Raw genomic sequence first — 23240 nt, 5'->3', positions numbered from 1 at the left:
GAGGTGACCCTCTGCCTTCTTGTTTCAGCTCTTCTAACAGAAACAGGTGCCATTTTTGCAGTGCCATGTTGATTTAGTGCCATGTTTTTTGTAATTTTGTACTTTTGTTGGTGATTTCACTGTTTAAAATAGCACTCAAACTATGCTAAAAGTGCTAAAGTGCTGTCTAGTGTTCCTAACTATGAGAGGGCTGAGACATGCCACAGAGAAAATACGTGTTAGATAAGCTTTGGTTAAGGCAGGAATTATAGTGCTGTTGGTTGAGAGTTCAATGTTAATGAATCAACAATATATATTAAGATGGCTTTAAACAAAAAGTCACATAATACAAGGTTATGTATGACTGCGTGACAAAATATGTGACTTCCAGCACTTCCTCTAGGAGCAATGGTTCGGTATTCACTAATTTAGTATTTGTAACAACTTTATAAAATATAATAAGCAAAACCAACTGTAACTTTAAACTATCAGAAAGAAAAATAAGGGTAACATTTTGGATTCTGTCAAGTAACAATTTTTTAGATGCTGTCAGTCCTACATTTTTCATACTATGCATCCTATTTTCCATTAGAAAAATATTGTAAACTAACAAAAAGAAGTTTAATTAAATATTATATGTATATAGTGATTTACCACCATCTAGAATCTCCTATTTTGTCTTGAAGGTCTAGAAAGTAAACTCTGTCCATATCTGGACTTTATCCTTCTACCTATCTATCTATCTAGATGAGACAAAAGATGACTTAATTCATTCACCCAGAGATGAACAGAATTCAGAGACTTAATAACTCAATTTATTAAAAACTGACGTAGTAACATAAACCAGAATAGAAATGTACTGATTTATAAAGAGATATCTCTTTTTGACAACATAAATACTGATATATCTCAACCAGGGAACTTTATTCTTTTCCCCAGTGTCAAAGTACTTCAGAAACCAAATTAATAATCAAAAACTAGACTGACAAGTACAGAACTAAACAGTCTTGAAAGATATTTAATGATAAGAGAAATCTGATGAACTATCACTGTCCTACAATAGAAAACATTTTCTAATAATAATGATCCAGAGTAGGTATTAGGTTTTTAAGTATGAAATGTCCAATTTCCTTAAGTACTAAGTTTGACAGTTGATATCTCTGACATTTCACTTTGATACTTTTTATTTTACTTTTATCATGAAGGTACTTTCAAATGCATGTTTTAGCTTATGATTATCTTTCAAATTTTTTTAGAGCAATCTTTGTGAAACCATGGATAGGTCAAATATTCATGTTATTTTCGAATACGAGTTTCATTATGGAACCAATGCAGCATGGACAGCTTGAAATATCAATGAAGTATTTGAGAAGGATGTAGCTAATGAATGCACAGTACGTCGATGGTTTGAGAAGTTCCATTCTGGTGATTTTAATCTTAAAAATAAGCCACATGGGCAACCCGAGACCAAGGCGGAGAATAATGAGCTGAAAGCTATAATGGAAGCAAATCCATCTCAACCTACATGTGAATTAGCAGCAAGGTTTGGTGTTACTATTCCGACAATATTGGACCATTTGAAACAAATTGGCAAGGTAAAGAAGCTGGATAGATAGGTACCACATGAATTAAACGAATATCAGAAGAGAAATCATTATCGAAGCTTGCCTTTCTTGGCTGTCACAACATAAAGGCGAACCATTTCTACACTGTATCGTTATGTATGATGAAAAAAAAATTTTTTTTTGAGACAGAGTCTCACGCTGTTGCCCAGGCTAGAGTGCTGTGGCATCAGCCTAGCTCACAGCAACCTCAAATTCCTGGGCTCAAGCAATCCTACTGCCTCAGCCTCCCAAGTTGCTGGGACTGTAGGCATGCGCCACCATGCCTAGCTAATTTTACATATATATATATATATACTTTTAGTTGTCCAGCTAATTTATTTCTATTTTTTTAGTGGAGACGGGGTCTTGCTCTTGCTCAGGCTGGTCTTGAACTCTTGGGCTCAAAGGATCCACCCACTTCAGCCTCCCAGAATGCTGGTGTGAGCCACCACATCCAGCCAAAAATGTATTCTTTTTGACAAACACAAGTGTTTGGCACAATGGATGGATGAAGAAGTGCCAAAACACAGTCCAAAACCGAATACTCATCAAAAAAAGCTAATGGTGTCTGTTTGGTGGTCTGGCACTGGTATTAATATTATCCACTACAACTTCATGAAATGTGGTCACTTGATTACAGGACATGTCCACTACAGCTTCATGAAACATGGTCAGTTGATTACAGCCAATATCTACTGCAATCAACCAGATCAAATGATGAGGATGCTTGTGATTAAGCAGCTGAGATTGGTCAACACAGACAGGCCAATCCTCTTACAAGACAATACTCGACCACATGTCATACAAATACCATTGCTCAAACTACAGAAGCTAGACTTGGAACCTCTCTGTCATCCTCCTTATTTACCTAAGCTTGTACCAACTGACTACCACTTCTTCTAGGCTTTGGACCCCTTCTTGCAAGAAAAAACATTCAATTCTCAACAAGCTGTGGAAAACACCTTTCGTGATTTCATTGCCACTTGCTTCTTTGCCACAGGCTTCTTCACCGCTGGCATAAACAAGCTACCGTTGAGATGGCAAAACTGTGTCAATTAGGTACATGCTTTGATTAACTGCACTGCTTCCTATTTGAGATATAATAAACTACACTTTTGACTCAAAATCAGACATTTCATATTTAATGACCTAAATATGAAGGGCTAACCAGGCACTGATACATAAATTCACTCATTTTAAGCATCACAACAGTCCGACAAGGTAGGTAACAAACTAGCCTTTTAGATAAGGAATCTGAGTTTAGAGAAGTTACAGAGGTTAAGAATCTTCCAGATTATGCCATTAAGTGTTAAGAGTTGAGACTAAGGCCGGGCGCTGTGGCTCACGCCTGTAATCCTAGCTCTTGGGAGGCCGAGGCGGGCGGATTGCTCAAGGTCAGGAGTTCAAAACCAGCCTGAGCGGCCGGGCGCGGTGGCTCACGCCTGTAATCCTAGCACTCTGGGAGGCCGAGGCGGGCGGATTGCTTGAGGTCGGGAGTTCGAAACCAGCCTGAGCGAGACCCCGTCTCTACTAAAAATAGAAAGAAATTAATTGATCAACTAAAAGTATATATACAAAAAAAAAAAAAAAATTAGCCGGGCGTGGTGGCGCGTGCCTGTAGTCCCAGCTACTCGGGAGGCTGAGGCAAGAGGATCGCTTGAGCCCAGGAGTTTGAGGTTGCTGTGAGCTAGGCTGACGCCACGGCACTCACTCTAGCCTGGGCAACAAAAGTGAGACTCTGTCTCAAAAAAAAAAAAAAAAAAAAAAAAAAAACCAGCCTGAGCAAGAGCGAGACCCCGTCTCTACTATAAATAGAAAGAAATTAATTGGCCAACTGATATATATATAAAAAAATTAGCCGGGCATGGTGGTGCATGCCTGTAGTCCCAGCTACCCGGGAGGCTGAGGCAGAAGGATCACTTGAGCCCAGGAGTTTGAGGTTGCTGTGAGCTAGGCTGACGCCACGGCACTCACTCTAGCCTGGGCAACAAAGCGAGACTCTGTCTCAAAAAAAAAAAAATTTATAAAAAAAAAAAAAAAAAGAGTTGAGACTAAAATCACAGTCTCATTTCAAAGGCCCTACTAAGTGTCTCTGCCTCTACCAATGAGGGCGCTCATGCTCAACACTTCTTCCCTTCCCTTGAGGAAAGCAAACTAAATCAAACTAAACTGATTAGGATGCTATAGCCTCCTATTCAATGTTATACCACTCCTTCTGATGTTTCTTTCTTAAAATGTATTTTTCCCACTTACTAAACTAGAAAGAGATTTCTAGTAACTGACAAATGTGAGGTATTTCCTAGGATTCTTTGTGGTGCCTTTTTGCCCTTTAGCCATGTGAGGATGCAGCATTCAAGGTACCATGTTGGAAGCAAAGACCAGCCCCTAACTAGACATGGAACCTGCCACGCCTTGACCTTGGACTTCCCAGCCTCCAGAACTATGAGACATAAATTTATTGTCTATAAGTTGCCCAGTCTCAGGTATTTTGTTACAGCAGCATAAAGAGACTAACACACATACTCATTTCCTTCTATTCTCCCTCCATCCCCTCTTCTCCTACTCTTATCCTCTAATATGGCAGGCCTCTTCCTATCACAGGACTTTCATATTTGCTGTTCCTTCTGCCTGGAGTGCTCCTTCCTAGATATCTACATGGCAATTCCTTCATTTTCTTCAGATATGTGACCAAAAATCATCTTCTTAATTATGACCAGTCCCTACCCACCTACTGAAAATTTAAAAATTTCAACACCAACATTCATTCCCCAATACTTCCTATGCCCTTACCTTGATTCATTTTTGTCCACTGACATATATGTATATTTTTTAACTTATCTGGCTTACTGCATCTCTCCCATTGAAAGGTAAGATGTGTTAGAACAAGGATTTTATCTGTTTCCTTAATACCCATGGGCCTAGCATAGTACTTGGCATAACATAGAACCTTAATAAATATTTCTTCAATGAATTAGTGAACCACAGGCTATTCAAGATTAGCATTTTTTAAATAGAACTCATCATTTCTCTGCCAGACCCCAGAAACCTATTCTTCCCATTGTGCTTTCTATTTCAGAGAAAGGCATCATCATTTAATCAGTGTCCAAGCCAGAATTCTCTAAAATTCATTCTTGACTCCTTCCTTCCAACCAACCATATTTCCAAGTTGAGTCTCCAAATTCTACTGCTAAACATTTCTTTAATCCATCCATTTCTCTCTATCTTTACTACTATCAATCTAGTCTAAGCTGCCATCATCTCTCACTGGGACTACTGGAGTAGCCTCCAAGTTGGCACCCTGCTTCTATTTTTTGCCCTCCTAAAATCCATTCATTCAAAAGTCAAAGTGAACTTTTTAAAAATGAGTCTATGTGCTTCTCCAGCTTAAAACAAAACAAAACAAAAAGCCTTCACAGGCTTCCCACTGTTTTTTGGAATCAAATCCAAATTACTCATTTTGCCCAGAATCCTTTGCATGATATGGCTCCTGCTCATCTCCTCAACCTCACCTCATACTATTCTCCCCCTAACACACTTTGGTCTAACCACCAAGGCATCCACTCTGGTCCTTTAATACAACAAACCTTACTACACCAGGCCTGTACATTTGTTGTTCCCTCTTCCTGGAATGCTCTTCTCTCATTTTTTCAAAATGTCTGCTAATTCTCACCCTACCACTCTCAAATGATACCTCTTCAAAAAAATATTTTCTTTGAACAATCCACCTAAAATGGCCTCATTTAATATATCTTTCATCACTCTGTTCCTTTACTTGGATTTTGTCTATGTTCCCCAATAGAATATAAAATCTCAGTAAGAAGTTTATCTGTCTTATATATTGTTCTATTCCTTACAGCTAGCACAGTGCCTGGCACATAATCTGTATCAAATATTTTTTGAATAAATGGCTAGGTTAAATCACCATTTAGCAGAGACTTTAACATTAAATGGATTGTTGGACAAAGATAGTGCTTCCTAATCCTTTCATGTCATGACGTCCCTAGAAAATGGTTTTATACAGCACATTAGGATAAACAGACAAGAATACTTGCAGCCACAAGTGACCAGCCCAAGGGCTCTAGACATCCCAGGACCAGGCCAGCTGCCCAGAGAACTAAGGGGCTTAATACCTCATACAACTTGCAAAGTTCTATATTGTGACACTTGAGATCTCTTACAACTTTGAAATTCTGATTTTTATGAACTCTTACAAGAAACGTACAGACCAAAGTATCTTAATAATTCTTAGCTATCTAATATTGAATGAACTCTGTATTTATTCTGGAAACCCTATCACTGACAACCTATACATAATCTATAACCTATTTAGTCTTCGCCATCTATAATAGCTTTTGTTATCCCTAAGACTGATCTGAGGGTGTGGCCCTAACATTGAAAACTCATGACAGCAAATATAGCAAGAGATGAGAAAGCTATATTTTAAAGTTACAACAAAGATGCCCAACACTCAGACTAGATAAAGACCCTAACATTAGAAAACTTACTCTTCTTTTATGCCAGTTATCCACCCCCTTATAACATATACAATCTCTCTTCTTTTATGCCAGTTATCCACCCTCTTATAACATATACAATCTATACTGACTGTTAACAAACCAGGCTAGTACATGGCCCTGATATTTCATAGAGCTCTGGTAATTCAAACAGACAGTTTGTAAGACTATGCTCTAGGTCATTAACTTTACTTATCAGTTATATTAAAAACTGGAGGTAGATGAGTACAGTTTATTCTATGACTATTACCCTTCAATAAACCTATAAAAACTTAATAAACCTAAGAGTCGTGATCAAAGTTAATATCACTAGTAATATGACAAAGTAAACATCAGATGCCTCTTGATCTAAAAAGTGACAAAATATTACTCCTGTGATATTCCTGATAAAACAGGTTAACCTCAATTTAATTATTAGAAAACATCAGAAAATCCTGAATTGAAAGAATATTCTACAAAATAAATTTTCACATTTTTATGTGAAAATGTGTTTGTAATTTTATGGTCTTTTGTAAATAATGAAGAAAATTATGGTAACAAATATATCAAAACACTTGGAAATTATATAATAATCTTCAAAGAAATCATTTTTTAAAATGTCAATGCCATGAAAAAGAAAGAAAGGTTAAGGAATTGTTCCAAGTTAGGAGACAAAAGGGACATGAAAACTAAATATAACCATGTTCATACACTGAATCCTGGATAATAAGATTTTTTTTTCCTTTTGCCATAAAAGACATTAGCGGGAAAATAGCTGAAATAAGGTCTACAAATTAGATAGTAGCATTGTGCCATTGTTAATTCCCTGATTTTAATAATTGTGTGTGGTTATAAAAGAGAATATCTTTATCTTTAGAAAATCTGCCCTAGAGTTTTTAATGTTAACAGTACCTCATGTCTGCAACTTAAAATTGTTTCAGAAAGATAAGAATATGCACATATATGTGTATTTATGCTTATATATTCATTTAAAAGGCAGAAAGAGAGAATTTCTTAAATATGGAGGGTATATGAGTATATCAGAGGTCATTTTGAAGAACACAAGCAAGTTATATGGGAAAATGCTGGAGACTTTACCAGTTTCAAACACAAAAAGATGGAAGGTGAGAAAACATACCACATAATAACATAGATCACTAATTTTATTATGAGAGGAGGGGGAGAAAATTCTGCAACAAATCTTTATCAGGAACAGCATTTTCTTATGTGAAAATGTGTTTGTAATTGTATGATCTTTTGTAAATAATGGAGAAAATTATGATAACAAATATATCAAAACACTTGGAAATCATATAAAAATTTTCAAAGGAAATCATTTTACTCAGTCATTCCCAAAGCTGCATGAAATAACGGGAGTCGGAGTTGTAAGCAAGGAAAACAGGAGAATTACATGAAAATTTTTCCTATGTCAGAATAAACAGTGCTGTATCTTGTATAGGCAGATACATCAATGGAATTTTGCAGAATGAAGACACAGCAGCCTAATTCAGCAGCCTAAAGCCTGGAAAAAATGTTGGTAAGACGAAAGGAGAGGTACTTTAAAATCAAAAGCACATGCAAGGTATTGTATTGTTCATATTAATCTAACATTAATATATACAAAACGCATTTTATCTAGCTCATAAGAAAATACAAGGAGCGATAGAGTTAAATTCAATTCAACAAATATTCACTGAATGCTTAGTGTGTGCCAACACTGGAGATATAGAATAACTTTAAATAAAAATTAATTCCTAGTGTTCAGATTAGTGTTCCTGCTTAAACCTTTAAATGAAAGAAAGAATACAACCAACACACTGAAATGATTACTGTTAGTAAATATCCATGAAGCTAGGGGAAAAAATTTCCTCCAGGAGAGAAATATTTTCTCTACTAACAGCAGCCATTCCAATCAGTTTGTTTCACTGAGGTATTGGGATGATGCTGGTTATCAAATTTACATTAAGGAATAGCAGATATTCTGACTTCTAGAGTTTTCCCATGTAGTAAGGTACTAAATAGGAATAATAACACAAAAACTCTTTATTGGCACAATAATTTACTGCTAGGACACAGAATTTAGAGTTATAAAATTAAAAGATTAAGGTACTGCTTTCTGGATCAAGATTACAGCATAAGAACTCCAAAGAATGGCTGGGCACAGTGGTTCATGCTTGTAATCCACACTTTGGGAGGCCCAGGCAGGAGGATCACTTGAGGTCAGGAGTTCAAGACCAGCCTGGACAACAACAAGATCCCATCTCTACAAAAAATAAGAAAAATTAGGCAGACATAGTAGTACACAACTGCAGTCCCAGCTACTCCCGGGGATGAGGCAGGATCATTCCTTAAGTCTGGGAATTGGAAGTTGCAGTGAGCTATGAGGATACCACTACACTCTAGCCCAAGCAACAAAGCAAGACCATCTCAAAAAAAAAAAGAACTCCCAAGAGTTTCTCAGCAGCCTATACACCACCAAAGTATATACCTAAATATGTGTTTATACCCTATTCTTTCCATGAGGAATTTGAGACAGGAATCTGTAACTAGCTTAATTTGGCTTTTCCTCATTATCCATATATCCAAGCTCTTTTGCGACATCACATCCTTACTTATCTCTTCAGAATAAATTTCTTGATGTTTCTTTGATGCGGACACCTCTATCAGTAAGTATCACTGAGTCTCTAGTTAAAGCAAAGCCCAAATATTGGGTTGCTAAGATCTGGTGGCCCATGATTACAGCTTTAACCTCAAACATCTTTCAGCAATTATTACCATAATTATTATTACCGTCATAACAATAATCTGAGTTAATAATAACAATGATAATAAATATCAATGAAACAATCGAGTTTCTTGATTTGTGAAGCTTTATTCCCAAGAAGGAATCAAGAAAAATACACTGAATATTTATTATACATTCTCAAAACTAAAGTGCCAAAAATTAGACAGAATTGAATTTAATGAATACAGTTTCCCTGATTTAGAAGGAAGTGAAAACACAGTTCTGTGGATCAAAGATGTTATAAACACATAGAAAATTACCACTAAATTCTAGCTCATGACATTTTTATTCTATTCTGTAAACTTGATCTTATATGCCTTTCAAAATAGAGAATTATCTGCTAATGTTCAATCTGCTCTACATGTCTTCATCTAATTATATCCATGCCCAGGAAAAGAAAATGTTGCCTACACTATAATGCTTCAGGATGACTCAGTAAGGAAAACAAATTCTACGTAGTGAAACAACATTTTAGAAAGAAGAAAATGTTTACACTTTAAGTAGTTGACAAATGCTTCCTAGAACAAAAAGATTTCTTTTGCTTCTTTAATTATTGTCATTTCTGTTCATCTTCATCTCGCGTCATAACCTAAAACACATTGATCACCTTAATGTAAAAAGTACAAAGAAATAATTAAAACATCTAAATTGAGACTGAATGGTGATTTAATATCAGAATGGAGATGTATAGGAGTTTTGTGATTATTAAACAACAGATAACCCCAAAAACATTAGAAAATTAAAAAGCTACATGTAAATATATCTAATTAAATATTTTTAGGAATAGAAACAAAGCCTTAAAAGAATAAAGTTTGTTATCATAGTCATTTTTTAAAGTTAATACTGAAGTATTATATAGATATATATTATTAAATATTATACATTAAATAATCTAGTTAAATAAATTGGGGATTGATTTTTTTTTAAGATGGTAGTTAAAAGTAATATCCTTAGAAGGGAAACAAATATACATTTGTTTATTTATATCCAAACATGACCTTTAAATGTCCATTATCTACCATGGCTGTTATGGTAAGTTCAGGTACATGTGTCAGGAACACATACAGGCAGCAGAACAATAATTAGAAAATTAAGAAACATTAAAGTTTCTGTTTTTGCAGAATTAATTACCTCTATCACCCACCTCTTTCCTCTTCCCTCCAGAAGTTTCCAGAACCTAAAGAAATGGCTTTATTTGGCAATTATTTGTTGAAAATCAAGTTTAAATAATCATCATACTATTTAAATGTGGGGTGGGGGATCGGAGGGGAAGAATAGAGAAAAAGATCATTAGCATGGGTTTAACAACTAACAACACCAAGGGTTGGAGGTTCTGGGGAAGAAAAGCAAAGCCAGTAAAATTTATAAGTAATAACAATTCTGGCTTAGAATATAAATTTCATTAATGATGACTCTGAGAACTCATGTGTAATTAGAGACAAATGTACTAACAATCTTTTGAAACTCCATGGGAGTAAAATAGCCATCAGTATATTTCATAATCCTAGATTTGAACAGCTTTTCTAACAACAAGCTGTCTGGGTAATTACTAAGCTATCTGAGAATTACTGTGAACTTTGTACCTTTTTAGTTCACTGACAGATGACTATTTGTTATTAGCTCGAGTAATAATAATGTATTAAAATACTTGCTTTATATACAGAAACATATGTTTGCATTTAGACTACACTGAACTTTGTTCCCTAGAAATATATTGTGAAAAGCCACATAGAAATCTGTGAATCAACAGCAGGGCCAACAAAAATGAAATTGATTGCTATTTTTCTCAGAGTCAATGATAAATAAAAGCTACTTCATGCCTGGATGTGTATTATGGAGGAGTATTTGTGATTCTATAGACAAACTTTGTTGCTGTTGTTAATGTTTTGCTTGTGATCTTTTACCTACTCAGAGAGGAGAGCAGGTTAAATTCTCCTTAAGATTTCCTTATGCCAGATATGTAGGATGAACAAATCCAAAGGACATGAGGACTATAGTTTATAATGGTGTACTGTATTCAGGATTTTTGCAAAATAAGATTATAGCCGCTCTTGCCACAAGAGGAAAAATGGGTAACTATGGGAGATAATGGATATGTTAATATGTTTCACTATATTAACCGTTTTCCTCTATACTATATGTATCTCACAATATCATACTATATAGCTTAAATATATATAATAAACTTATTTTTAAAAAAAAACCTTTTTTAAAACAAATTTTATTATGCATATTTAAAGTATACACCAACATTTTTAAAATTCCTAATCTTTACAAATATGGTTAAGTATGTTGATCTGATTTTCTAAAAATTACTCACCCTGAGCAGAGGTAAAAATAATTCAGAAACCAAATTCATGAGTCACTTAAAAAAATTTAAACAAGGACAGTCTAAAAAGTAAAGTAAGTTCAGTGAGAGAAAAGTTGCAGCCAGAAAGAATTCCTATGTCTTCATTATGTCATTTAGAGCATGTAACTAATTCCAGCAGGTAAAGGAAACCTCATTAAAAATATTTATTGATAAGTACTTTAAATTTTACTGAAAACTTCTGCCTCATTTCAAAACTCTATTTTTGTTCTAAATAAGTCCTAAAAAATAGAACCCAGGTTCCTTGAATGTGGTGGTTATTTCATTTCAAACACTTTTTATGTATTTTTTCTTTTGATACTATATATTAATATCTCATAACATTCTTCTTAGTCACTGTATTGTTATAATTCTGTTGATTTTAAAAATACCTAAAAATAAGCCGGGCGCGGTGGCTCACGCCTGTAATCCTAGCTCTCTGGGAGGCTGAGACGGGCGGATTGCTCAAGGTCAGGAGTTCGAAACCAGCCTGAGCAGGAGCGAGACCTCGTCTCTACTATAAATAGAAAGAAATTAATTGGCCAACTAATATATATAGAAAAAATTAGCCGGGCATGGTGGCGCATGCCTGTAGTCCCAGCTACTCGGGAGGCTGAGGCAGGAAGATCGCTTGAGCCCAGGAGTTTGAGGTTGCTGTGAGCTAGGCTGACGCCACGGCACTCACTCCAGCCTGGGCAACAAGTGAGACTCTGTCTCAAAAAAAAAAAATACCTAAAAATAAGAATCAAATGAATGATCATTAGTATAATAGCAATTGGATGTTTTCAACCAAGAACTACTGGGGAGTGGTTACCTATTAATTAGGTAATTCCAGCCCTTGCAAACATAAACATTCTAGACCTAAATTTTTAAATATTGTAAATCTAAATATAAGAGTACATCAGTGCAAATGAGGAAATTCATCTATAATAACTCTATACAATTCTCTTTAAGACCTGTTATAGCATTATATACAATTAAGAATTTGACTAATGCTTTCTGGTGATGTTTAGTCAAAAGAACCTCTTAGGAGTAGATGGACTTAAGAAGGAAAAGGAAATAGTGGGCACATAGGAAGAAAACTATTCCCTATATATTAAACCTCACAGCCTCCCTACTGCAGACAATATATCTCTTTTCTTAGCCATAGGCTACCCACTCACAAGTCTTTACAACATCCATGATAGTGGTAAGGAACAATTTAATACAACAGCCCACCCCACAGAAAATTTCCACTCAACTTTAAAGGCTTGTCATATCTGTCCCATCAATTGGTGAGAAGAGATGAAAATGGATTCTCAAGAGCAATAGGCTTAATGCACTACCCCTGAGGTAGTAAACCATCCCACTTAGTGTAAATAGTTTTGAAACCTGGTGATATAAGTATAAGATCCATTTCTCGTCAGTAAAAGCAAAGGCTAAAGCATATTAACTGCTATGGTTTCAAATCATCAGTAAAGCTAAAACACCAGGAAAGGAAGGTGAAGATCCACTTTGTGTGGCTCTGGACTTTAACCCTGGGCAGTGAACTGAATACATGCCAAGTCCAGTTTCTATTTTTAATTTGAGCTATTCCCACACTAACCATTTTTTCACTGCATATCCCTAATTGTATAACCACAAGTAAAAGAAAATGGACATGGAGAACATTGCAAAAGGACAAGCTAAACCTTAGAGCTAAGAGTCAAGACTGAAATTAACTAAAGAAAAAAATCAAGCCTCTTTAAGAGGATTCTTAGTCTATCACACCAAAAATGGCTCAGAATAGTGAAGATGCAAATATTGAACAATTGCTCACTATATGTACAACTGCCATAGTTTTGTATCTCTCATATCGTAAGCTCAAATACAACTCTTAAAAGTGATAGCACTTCAACAAATCATTTTTGAATTGCTTTGGAACCTCATATATTAAAGGTTTATCTTAAATTTTTTAAAATTTACTTTGAAATCTCTCATTTGCATTAAAATAGAAATTGTATTGATATTAATGGCCTGTAATCTTACAGTGTCAATGAAACAGTTCTACTTGGTAAAGCCCTCCATTAACATATAGTAGGATCTGATATATGGGTTTCTTTAGATCCAATAAGGCATCGTTGGAATCATTATAATTTATAAGTTCTATATGACTGTTTGAGTACATACCAGGCCCTGAGGCCTCGTGGATTTAGTAAAACTGGAACCATTAAAAGTTATTTACTGGTTAACTCTAGAGCATATGGTTTCATCAGAAAGAATACAACAGCAGTAAAAAGGATTGGTAAAACATATTTTACTAAATTCTGAATCTAAATGTTTTCTCAGCCACTAAATCATTCCCTGGAAAGGTATGAAGAGATACTAGCTAGGTGCTATATGTGAATACATTACAAATCAAAACAGCATTGATATTTCCTCTTTGTTAAATGCTAGTATCTTACTATAAAACAATGCACCTCAGAATACATTTTAATCCTGCACAGGTTTTTACCTGGGATCATACCGAAAGTGTTTCCATTAACAAATAACAATCATCTAGAAAATGCTTCTGGAGCATGGGCACAAAAAATAGAATTATAATGAGCCCATACATATAAGGGATATGACAATAGAAGCAATATTACAAGGCTTCCTTGAGAGTAAGGATGAAGCCAGTGGCTGCTATTTGTACACTACCATTAGTAAAAGACTGTTGTGCCGGAGGCAGAAAAGTTGGTAAGTGAATGCATCAATACTGAATCCAGTCAGAGTTGCCTTCAAAATGTAATGGCTCATTCAGTGCAAACATTAGAAAGAGGCTAATGGAAGGGTTGCCTAGCCAGCTAGATTGAACACAACATGAGGTCCTCCCTTGGTATACACATTGAACAGTGTTTAATTCTACCTCTGGTTGCCCAACCTTGTTATCTTTGGCATGGAGGGAGGTGAGAGTTTTGCTTTGTTTTATTAACTCATGGGGCTGTAAAAAAAAAAAATAGCTATGAGTCTTCTATTTTAATACTTCCCTTTCGCAGACCAAATAGTCCTGACAAAAGGCATAAATGGGTAATTATAATAGTTTAGGGTACCTATGTGTTATTTTTATGCCCAGATTTTTTTTTAATAAATTGAAAATGGTGACATAGAGAAACCTAAAAGGTTAACTTCTCATAAAATACTACATAGGGCATCATTCAATAGCAGAAACTGAGCAGTAACTAAAATCAAGTTTCTAATTGTTTTCCCATTCACCAACCTGACTTCAAGAAAGATTTTTAATTATAAAATTTCGTTGTTGCCCAAAGAGGCAATTTGTGCCTCTCGAACGTTAATGTACATATGATCACCTAGGAATCTTGTTAAAATACTATTTCTGATGCAGTAGGTCTGGGTGGGGAGTGAGAATCTTCAGTTCTAATAAGCTGCCAGGCGATAGCCACACTGCCAGTCCACAGAGCATGCTTTTGAGTAGTAAGGGTTTAGCAAACACAGGAGCAAAAAATACGGTTTCTACTCCCCATCGACTCCTACATTTCCTTAATTTAAACATTTTTTCAAGTGATTCAGTTTCTCCATGCTTTAATTTCCTCATTTGTAAAAGAAAGAATTCACTTAAGTTTTTGGAAGAAAACACTTATCTGTAAAAAAGTAAAAACTATAAACATTATGACAAGATTAAAAATGCTATCACACAAATTTAAGCTGGGTGATTGGGTACACAGAAGTTTATAATATTATTCTCTCTAGTTATATGCATGTTTTTAAATCTTCATAATAGAAAGCTTTTCAAAATGTGATTGCTCACGAAATTCCCTACAAGAGTGGCTTAAATTTTATATACATTTAATATAATGTACTATATTTTTAAAAATTCATCCAAAGAGCACAAAGAGACTTTAGGAATGATAGATATGTTCATTATCTTTTTTTTTTAATTTTAGTGCTAAAACCCAGAATCAAACTGGGGGTTCATTATCTTAATTGTAGTGATGGCATCAGAGGTATATGTACATCAAAACTTATCAAATTGTAAATTTTAAATATGTACTGTTATTTTAAGTATACCTCAATAATACTGTTTAAATAATAATAACAAAAAAAATTTATCGACTCCTAACTTTTTGTTTACAAAAAACAAAAACAATGGTCTAAAATTCTCAATGTAAAACCACTGCTCCTCTCACTGGGAGCTGTAAGCTACTGCTGGCTTTGATGGTCTTGACCTAAAGGACGGCACTGTGATGTCAAACCAACTAGTTACTAAACAGTGAATTAAAGTATTCCTTAGTTTTAGTGGATCATGACAATTTCCTACTTAACTGATCTCCACCAGCTATACAAACCCTACATTCTGGCTGTCTCCTACATCTCCATTCTAATTTTCCTTTACTCCCCACCACCCCACCACTTCTCACTCTAAGCATCTAGGAAAGTTATCATTCTTCAAAAAGCCAAACCCAAAGGATGCTGTTTCCTCTGCCAAAAATATTCCTATCTCTCTTTTGTGACCCAGCTCAAAATCTAACTCTCTGTGAAGCCTTCCCTGACTTCCTTGGGCAGTCAGATGCTCCTCCTCCTTACTTCCATAGTATTCTTTCTTTACTTCTAGGACTCTAGTACAACAGTCTACAAATTTGATCATGTACCTCCATATATACATTTATTCTTAATATATATAATATACAAGTGTTACTATTATTAGCTAACATCTTAAAGCACAATATACAATTAAAATAAGATTCATTGTTAACAATGTTGGTAAATTATAAAGTACAAAAATAATTATAAAGATTGTAATTAAATCATAAAGAAATGGTCTCTGTAATTTTAATGTTTTGGCTGACTTTCTGTCAGACATTATAGATCATAATAATTTTTCCCTCACACACAGCTAAGAGCTTATACCAATAGAAAAAGTATTAGTTCACCCATTTTCTTATTATACACTTGCATTCATCCTCTTAGTTTAATCCATGCTTTTCTTTGCAGATGTCTTCTTAAGATAACTTCTCCATTTCATGACCATGAGTTTAGTTAAATATAGATAAAATAATATAAATTATAATTATTTATTATTAAAATATAATAATAAAATAAGATAAAGTATTTGTTTATAAGATAAAACAAATACTCCCTACCAGGCACACAAACTGTTAATATATCAAAACAAACCTGGAACTTTCATTCTTTCTTCTTGATCCTGAGTGTTCTAAATAAGAAGCCTCTAACACACAAGCCACCAATGTAGAGTCCCATTTTAAATGTTAATAAAACTTAATTCTTACTTTTTGGGAAAGTATACATTATAATAGCCACCATAAGAGATTTCAAAACATCTAATAAACTGAATGGATGGGTACCTTATTACACGGAGTGGTGGGTCTCTAAGAAGGCCTCCAATGATCTCACCTCCTGCCATTCACACCCTATGTAATCTCCTCCCTCTGAGCCTAGACTGGACTTGATAACTTGATTCCATCCAACAGAACAGAGCAGAAGTAATGGGATTCCAACATTAGTTTATGACAACACTGTGGCTTCAACCTTGGGTTCTCTGTCTCAATCACTCACTCACTCCAGCTGCCATGCTGTGAGCTGCCCTATGGAGAGGCCCATGTAGGGAAGAACTGATGTCTCCGGCCATCAGCCAGTGAGGACTGCCAAAAGCCACATGAGAAAGCAGGGAAGCAAATCCTCCCCCGATTGAGCTTTGAAATGACTGCTGCCCACTATCACTTAACTGAAATCTTATGAGAGACTTTTAACCCAGAAGCACCCATGTAAACTATGCCTAGATACTTAACCCACAGAAACTATGAGATGATAACTGCTCTTTTAAGCCACTAAGTTTTGGGGTCATTTCTTACGCAGCAATTGATAACTCAGCTTAAAAAAAATATGTGTACAAAGACATTTATAACATTTTATAATAAGAAATATTAGAGCAATCCAAACTTCTACCATCACAAGAATTAAGAAATTACAGAATACAGGCCGGGCGCTGTGGCTCACGCCTGTAATCCTAGCTCTTGGGAGGCCGAGGCGGGCGGATTGCTCAAGGTCAGGAGTTCAAAACCAGCCTGAGCAAGAGCGAGACCCCGTCTCTACTATAAATAGAAAGAAATCAGCCGGGCGTGGTGGCTCACGCCTGTAATCCTAGCACTTTGGGAGGCCGAGGCGGGCGGATTGCTCAAGGTCAGGAGTTCGAAACCAGCCTGAGCGAGACCCCGTCTCTACTATAAATAGAAATAAATTAATTGACCAACTAAAAATATATATATACAAAAAATTAGCCGGGCATGGTGGCGCATGCCTGTAGTCCCAGCTACTCGGGAGGCTGAGGCAGTAGGATCGCTGAGCCCCGGAGATTGAGGTTGCTATGAGCCAGGCTGACGCCACGGCACTCACTCTAGCCTGGGCAACAAAGTGAGACTCTGTCTCAAAAAAAAAAAAAAAAAAAAAAAAAGAAAGAAATCAATTGGCCAACTGATATATATATATATATAAAAAATTAGCCGGGCATGGTGGCGCATGCCTGTAGTCCCAGCTACTTGGGAGGCTGAGGCAGAAGGATCACTCGAGCCCAGGAGTTTGAGGTTGCTGTGAGCTAGGCTGACGCCACGGCACTCACTCTAGCCTGGACAACAAAGCGAGACTCTGTCTCAAAAAAAAAAAAAGAAATTACAGAATAATCATGTGATAGAATACTATACAGCAGGAAAAATGAATAAACTCAAACTAAATGTATCAATGTTGAAAAATCTTAAAATCAATGTTGAGTGGAAAAAAATTGTAGAAAGATAAGAACAGCATGAAACAATTTCATAAGTTTCAAAAACATGCAATATTAAAAAACATTTATGGGAATGATGATATGGGGAGGAAGGAAAAAAAGGAAGGGATATGGGGATTAGGGAAGGATACACACAGCAAGTGTTCAATTACATCTTTAATATTTTATTTCTTAAACTAGATGTCATGCACATAAGTGTTTATATATTAGCTATACTTTTTAATTGCTTCTCAGCCTTTTGGCTAAGATCAAGTATAGTATATTTTTATATTGCCTGAAATCTTCTGTATTTAAAATTTATTTTTATGTAAGTACATACAAAGAAATAGATAAATGTAAGTAGAAGTTCTGACAATTTCTTGCCCATCCCAATGGGTTATGAGATATAACCCATATGTGACCACTTTTACTGTAACATTCAGCACATATATCAACTACTTGTTTAGAAGTTTATCTCCTCCCCTTAGTTATAAAGCAACTTCAAGGCCAAGAATTAGAAATCAGTACTTGTTTACAGAATAATTTTATTGTATTAACAGTGCTTATATGGATTTCATTTTCCTAACCTAATTTCTGCCTTCCCAAATAAACTGACCATAGCTTGATCTCCATAGGAAATAACTAATTATCTAAGAAAAATTAACCTAGCAAGGCAGCATCCACTCTTGGTCATTAACTAATATTAAAAATCATCCACATTCATTAAAAATATTGGCATAAGGCTCAGTCTCCCTCTATCCCACGTCATTCCATTAGTCTGACTTCAGGAAGCATATAAGAAATTCAACCAACATCCTAGCCTTATACTTCTTTGACTGCCTAAAAAAAAAAAAAATCAACGGCCTTTAAGCTCCATTTCACTTTGAAACACCAGCTCCCAAGGCCACACCTTGAATTTTTATCATCCATCACCTAGAATTGCTCCATCTCTGAAATAAAATTCAAAATCTCATCCTATCATCATAGTCTCCTATTCAGCCAGGCATCTTGTTCCCTTTGTCTCACTCCACCTGTTCCTCAATCTAATTGAGTCAACCAAACATTATAAGATCTTTCCATTTTCTTCTCATCTATCAGACACTCCCTTACCTTTCTTACCTATATCCAATGGATTATATGGTTGATCATCTTAACTATCCTTGTAACAGAACCCTAGCATCCGTTTCACTAGTATCCTTTGATCTACCAAGCAAACCCCAAGCATATACTAAAGTTACAACCTACGCTAACTTACTGGAAAAATCACAAGTGGACATGCTCATGCCATTTTATCTGAGCCTCCATTTTAGTTTCAGCCTCCAACTTTAGCTGAGTCTTCAATCTAACAATCAATTATTTTTCTTGTCCTGGGCCAACTCATTCTCATTCTCTGCAGTAGCTATTCCAGAACTCCCTTCAAACTCTACTTCACCCCAGCTCAACTTTTACTCAAGAAATGATTTTTCCTATTCACCAAAAATGTTAATCCATGCAATACACTTTCCCTCACTTTCTAATTCCCACTTATAAACTTCTCTATATTCTTACCCATCTCTTCCCTTATCTCCAGTCTTAAAAAATATAATGTCCAGGCCGGGCCTGGTGGCTCACGCCTGTAATCCTAGCACTTTGGGAGGCCGAGGCGGGCGGATTGCTCAAGGTCAGGAGTTCGAAACCAGCCTGAGCAAGACCCCGTCTCTACCAAAAATAGAAATAAATTAATTGACCAACTAAAAATATATATACAAAAAATTAGGCCGGGCGCTGTGGCTCACGCCTGTAATCCTAGCTCTTGGGAGGCCGAGGCGGGCGGATTGCTCAAGGTCAGGAGTTCAAAACCAGCCTGAGCAAGAGCGAGACCCCGTCTCTACTATAAATAGAAAGAAATTAATTGGCCAACTGATATATATATATAAAATTAGCCGGGCATGGTGGCGCATGCCTGTAGTCCCAGCTACTCAGGAGGCTGAGGCAGAAGGATCACTCAAGCCCAGGAGTTTGAGGTTGCTGTGAGCTAGGCTGACGCCACAGCACTCACTCTAGCCTGGACAACAAAGCGAGACTCTGTCTCAAAAAAAAAAAAAATATATATATATATACAAAAAATTAGCCAGGCATGGTGGCGCATGCCTGTAGTCCCAGCTACTCGGGAGGCTGAGGCAGTAGGATCGCTGAGCCCCGGAGATTGAGGTTGCTGTGAGCCAGGCTGACGCCACGGCACTCTCTAGCCTGGGCAACAAAGTGAGACTCTGTCTCAAAAAAAAAAAAATATATAATGTCCCAACATCTACTGAAAGCCAACTCCACCTGTTCTCTTAACTCTATTACACTGTCCTCCTCTACAACTCTGCTCCATCATTTATCCTTGTTCTACTCTGACCTCTCCACATTCCACAGGTCCTCCCACAACCCCAAACCTAATGTTCAAATCTCCTGTCAACATAAAAGAGTAAAAAAATCATTTACCTTATGTCACCCTCCGATTACCATCCAATTCCTTTCCTCTTCTCATTCAAATGTCACCATTCTACTGAAATGATTTGTGATAAGGACACCTGGTTTCACTTTCAGCTTACTGGGGATATCTAATGTACTTCATAGTGGTAAAAATCACTCTCCTCTCTTTGAAACTTTAGCTCCTTAGCTTTCATTCTACCACAGGCTCCTAGTTTTCCTTGTACTTCGTGACTCTTCATTATGTGCTTCACGGTGGGCTCCTTTATGGTGGTATCCCTTGGGACTCCCACTCCCCATGATGATCTTAACCACCCATGCATTTTCCATAATAAGCTAATGACTTCCCAGTTCATATCTGTAGTTCAGATCCCCTCAAGAAAAGAAGATTCAGTGCTCGTTTCAGCAGCACATATATTAAATACTAAAATTGGAACAATATGATTAGCATGGCCCTGCACAAATTTATGAAGCGTTCAACATTTTAATGAAAGGGAAGGAAGGAAGGACAGGAAGGAAAGAAAGGAAGGTAGGAAGGTAAAAAGGTTGGTTCCAACTCTTATATATAACTACCAGTGGGACATATCCACTGGGCCTTCTCACTGAGTACCTCAAGTCAACAAATTCAAAACTAATCTCCTCCCTTTTGAGAGTGACATCAAAAGGAAATAAAGCGGGTAGATGCCAAGGGCCAGTTCTTCCAGAGTAACATTGAAAAATCAAGCAAAAACTGTCAGAATCAAATTTTTCATCACTCTGAAAAAAACAGTCAAATGTTTACAGCAACCAAGTAAACACTGAATAAAAAAAAAGTCAACTTTAAAACAGTTAAGAGTTTCATGTCATTTTTACTTTCCTTGCCCTATCTCCCAATCTGGCACAGTGGTGGGCTTTAAAGAGTACAGCCTGAGTTTCCAGTGTAGGATACTGGTTCCCTGGTTCTGGAGAAAGTGGAGTAGATCTTATTCTCAAATAACTATATCTGTTTTGACTTTCTGGGGACAGCCTGAAGAATTGATGCAAGGTGCCTGTCTTTTTCACCTGACTCATAACTCATTCAATGCAGAAAAATAGAGGACATTCCTCCCAAACATTGTAAGAAAACAGAAAAACATGCAACCACCTAGAGCAAAAAACCATAGGTGAGACAAACTATAGAGTAAGGAAAGCCTAGAAGAAAAAGCTGGGGAGAAAGTCTCTTAGGAAAATTAGGGCATTCAAAAGTACCATTCCCTATATGGAATTTATAAAGTATGTGCATGCTCAGGGTAGGACATATGCTCAGAAAAGACCTGAGAATATGGTAAGCTTTCATCAGTGGCTTCTCTAGGCTCAACACAAGCAGTGAGTAAAGACTAAGGCACAGTTGTAAATGACCTAGCTGAGCAATGAAGGAATGTCCCAAATGGAGACAACATGCAAAGACTGAAAAAAGGTTTTCTTTTCCTTTCTTCTTTTTATTTTTCCTATTTTATTTGCCTATTTGGGCTCCTGTCATTCAAGGAAATCTCTATCAAAATATTAGCTAAACACAAGCTAAAGGAATAGAGACTTCAGAGACCACACATAACAAATACAGACATTACAAAAATAGTTTTTAAAAGTCCAAACACAAGCAGCCACAGTCCACAGTAAGCAACAAAAATAAACTTTGAGGAAAGAGGAGTCTGATGTCCAGAATCACAACATTGTATTATTAAAAATGTCCAGTTTTCAACCAAAAAATCTCAAAGCATGTAAAGAAATAAGAAAGTAGGACCATGGAAGAAATTAACAGAAACTGTCCCTGAGGAAGCACAGATAGTAGACTTACTAGACAAAGTAAATCTTAAATATGCTTGAAGAGCTAAAGGAAACCATGGACAAAGAGCCAAAGAAAACCAGGAGAATAATGTCTCAAACAAATACAGAATATGATCAAAGATGATAAAAACTGCAAAAATAAGCCAAACAAATCCTGGGGCCAAAAAGTATAATAATTGAAATGGAAGCCCTGGCACAGTGGCTCTCACCTGTAATCCTAGCACTCTGGGAGGCCGAGGCAGGAGGATCGCTCAAGGTCAGAAGTTCGAAACCAGCCTGAGCAAGAGCAAGACCCTGTCTCTACTAAAAATAGAAAGAAATTAATTTGCCAACTAGAAATATATATAGAAAAACTAAAAATATATATAGAACAAATTAGCCAGGCATGGTAGCGCATGCCCGTAGTCCCAGCTACTCAGGAGGCTGAGACAGAAGGATTGCTTGAGCCCAGGAGTTTGAGGTTGCTGTCAGCTAGGCTGACGCCATGGCACTCTAGCCTGAGCAACACAGTGAGACTCTGTCTCAAAAAAAAAAAAAAGAAAAGAAAAAGAAAAAAGAAACAGAAAATTCACTTGAAACCACAGTTGAGCAAGCAGAAGAAAAAATCTGTGAAGCCAGGTACGCTGGCTCACACCTGTAATCCTAGCACTCTGGGAGGCCAACGCGGGAGGATTGCTTGAGGTCAGGAATTCAAGAGCAGCCTGAGCAAGAGCGAGACCCTGTCTCTACTAAAAATAGAAAGAAATTAGCCAGACAATTAAAAATATATATAGAAAAAATTAGTCAGGCATGAAGGCCTGTGTAGTCCCAGCTACTTAGAAGGCTGAGGCAGAAGGATCACCTGAGCCCAGGAGTTTAAGGTTGCTGTGAGCTAGGCTGACGCCACGGCACTCTAGCCTGGGCAACAGAGCAAGACTCTGTCTCAAAAAAAAAAAAAAAAAAAAAAATATATATATATATACACACACACACACATATAAAAAATCTGTGGACTTGACAATAGGTTAGTTGAAATTGCCCAGTCTAAGGAGCAGAAAGAAAA

At 36.4% G+C, this 23240-nt stretch overlaps 1 protein-coding gene and 1 pseudogene across 3 annotated transcripts in view; one reads left to right on the top strand and one right to left on the bottom strand.

Annotated features, from left to right (window-relative positions):
* The window catches only part of PBX3 (PBX homeobox 3), a 213763-nt gene that overhangs the window by 157143 nt on the left and 33380 nt on the right, over positions 1–23240 (bottom strand). The gene's annotated exons all lie outside the window — the stretch shown is intronic.
* Positions 18185–18352, top strand: LOC142874616 (uncharacterized; annotated as a pseudogene).

The sequence above is a fragment of the Microcebus murinus genome, chromosome 12 (genome assembly GCF_040939455.1).
Source record: "Microcebus murinus isolate Inina chromosome 12, M.murinus_Inina_mat1.0, whole genome shotgun sequence".
NCBI classification, from domain to species: domain Eukaryota; kingdom Metazoa; phylum Chordata; class Mammalia; order Primates; family Cheirogaleidae; genus Microcebus; species Microcebus murinus.
Note: the sequence above shows the minus strand (reverse complement) of the source record. Positions and strands in the feature narration are given on the sequence as shown.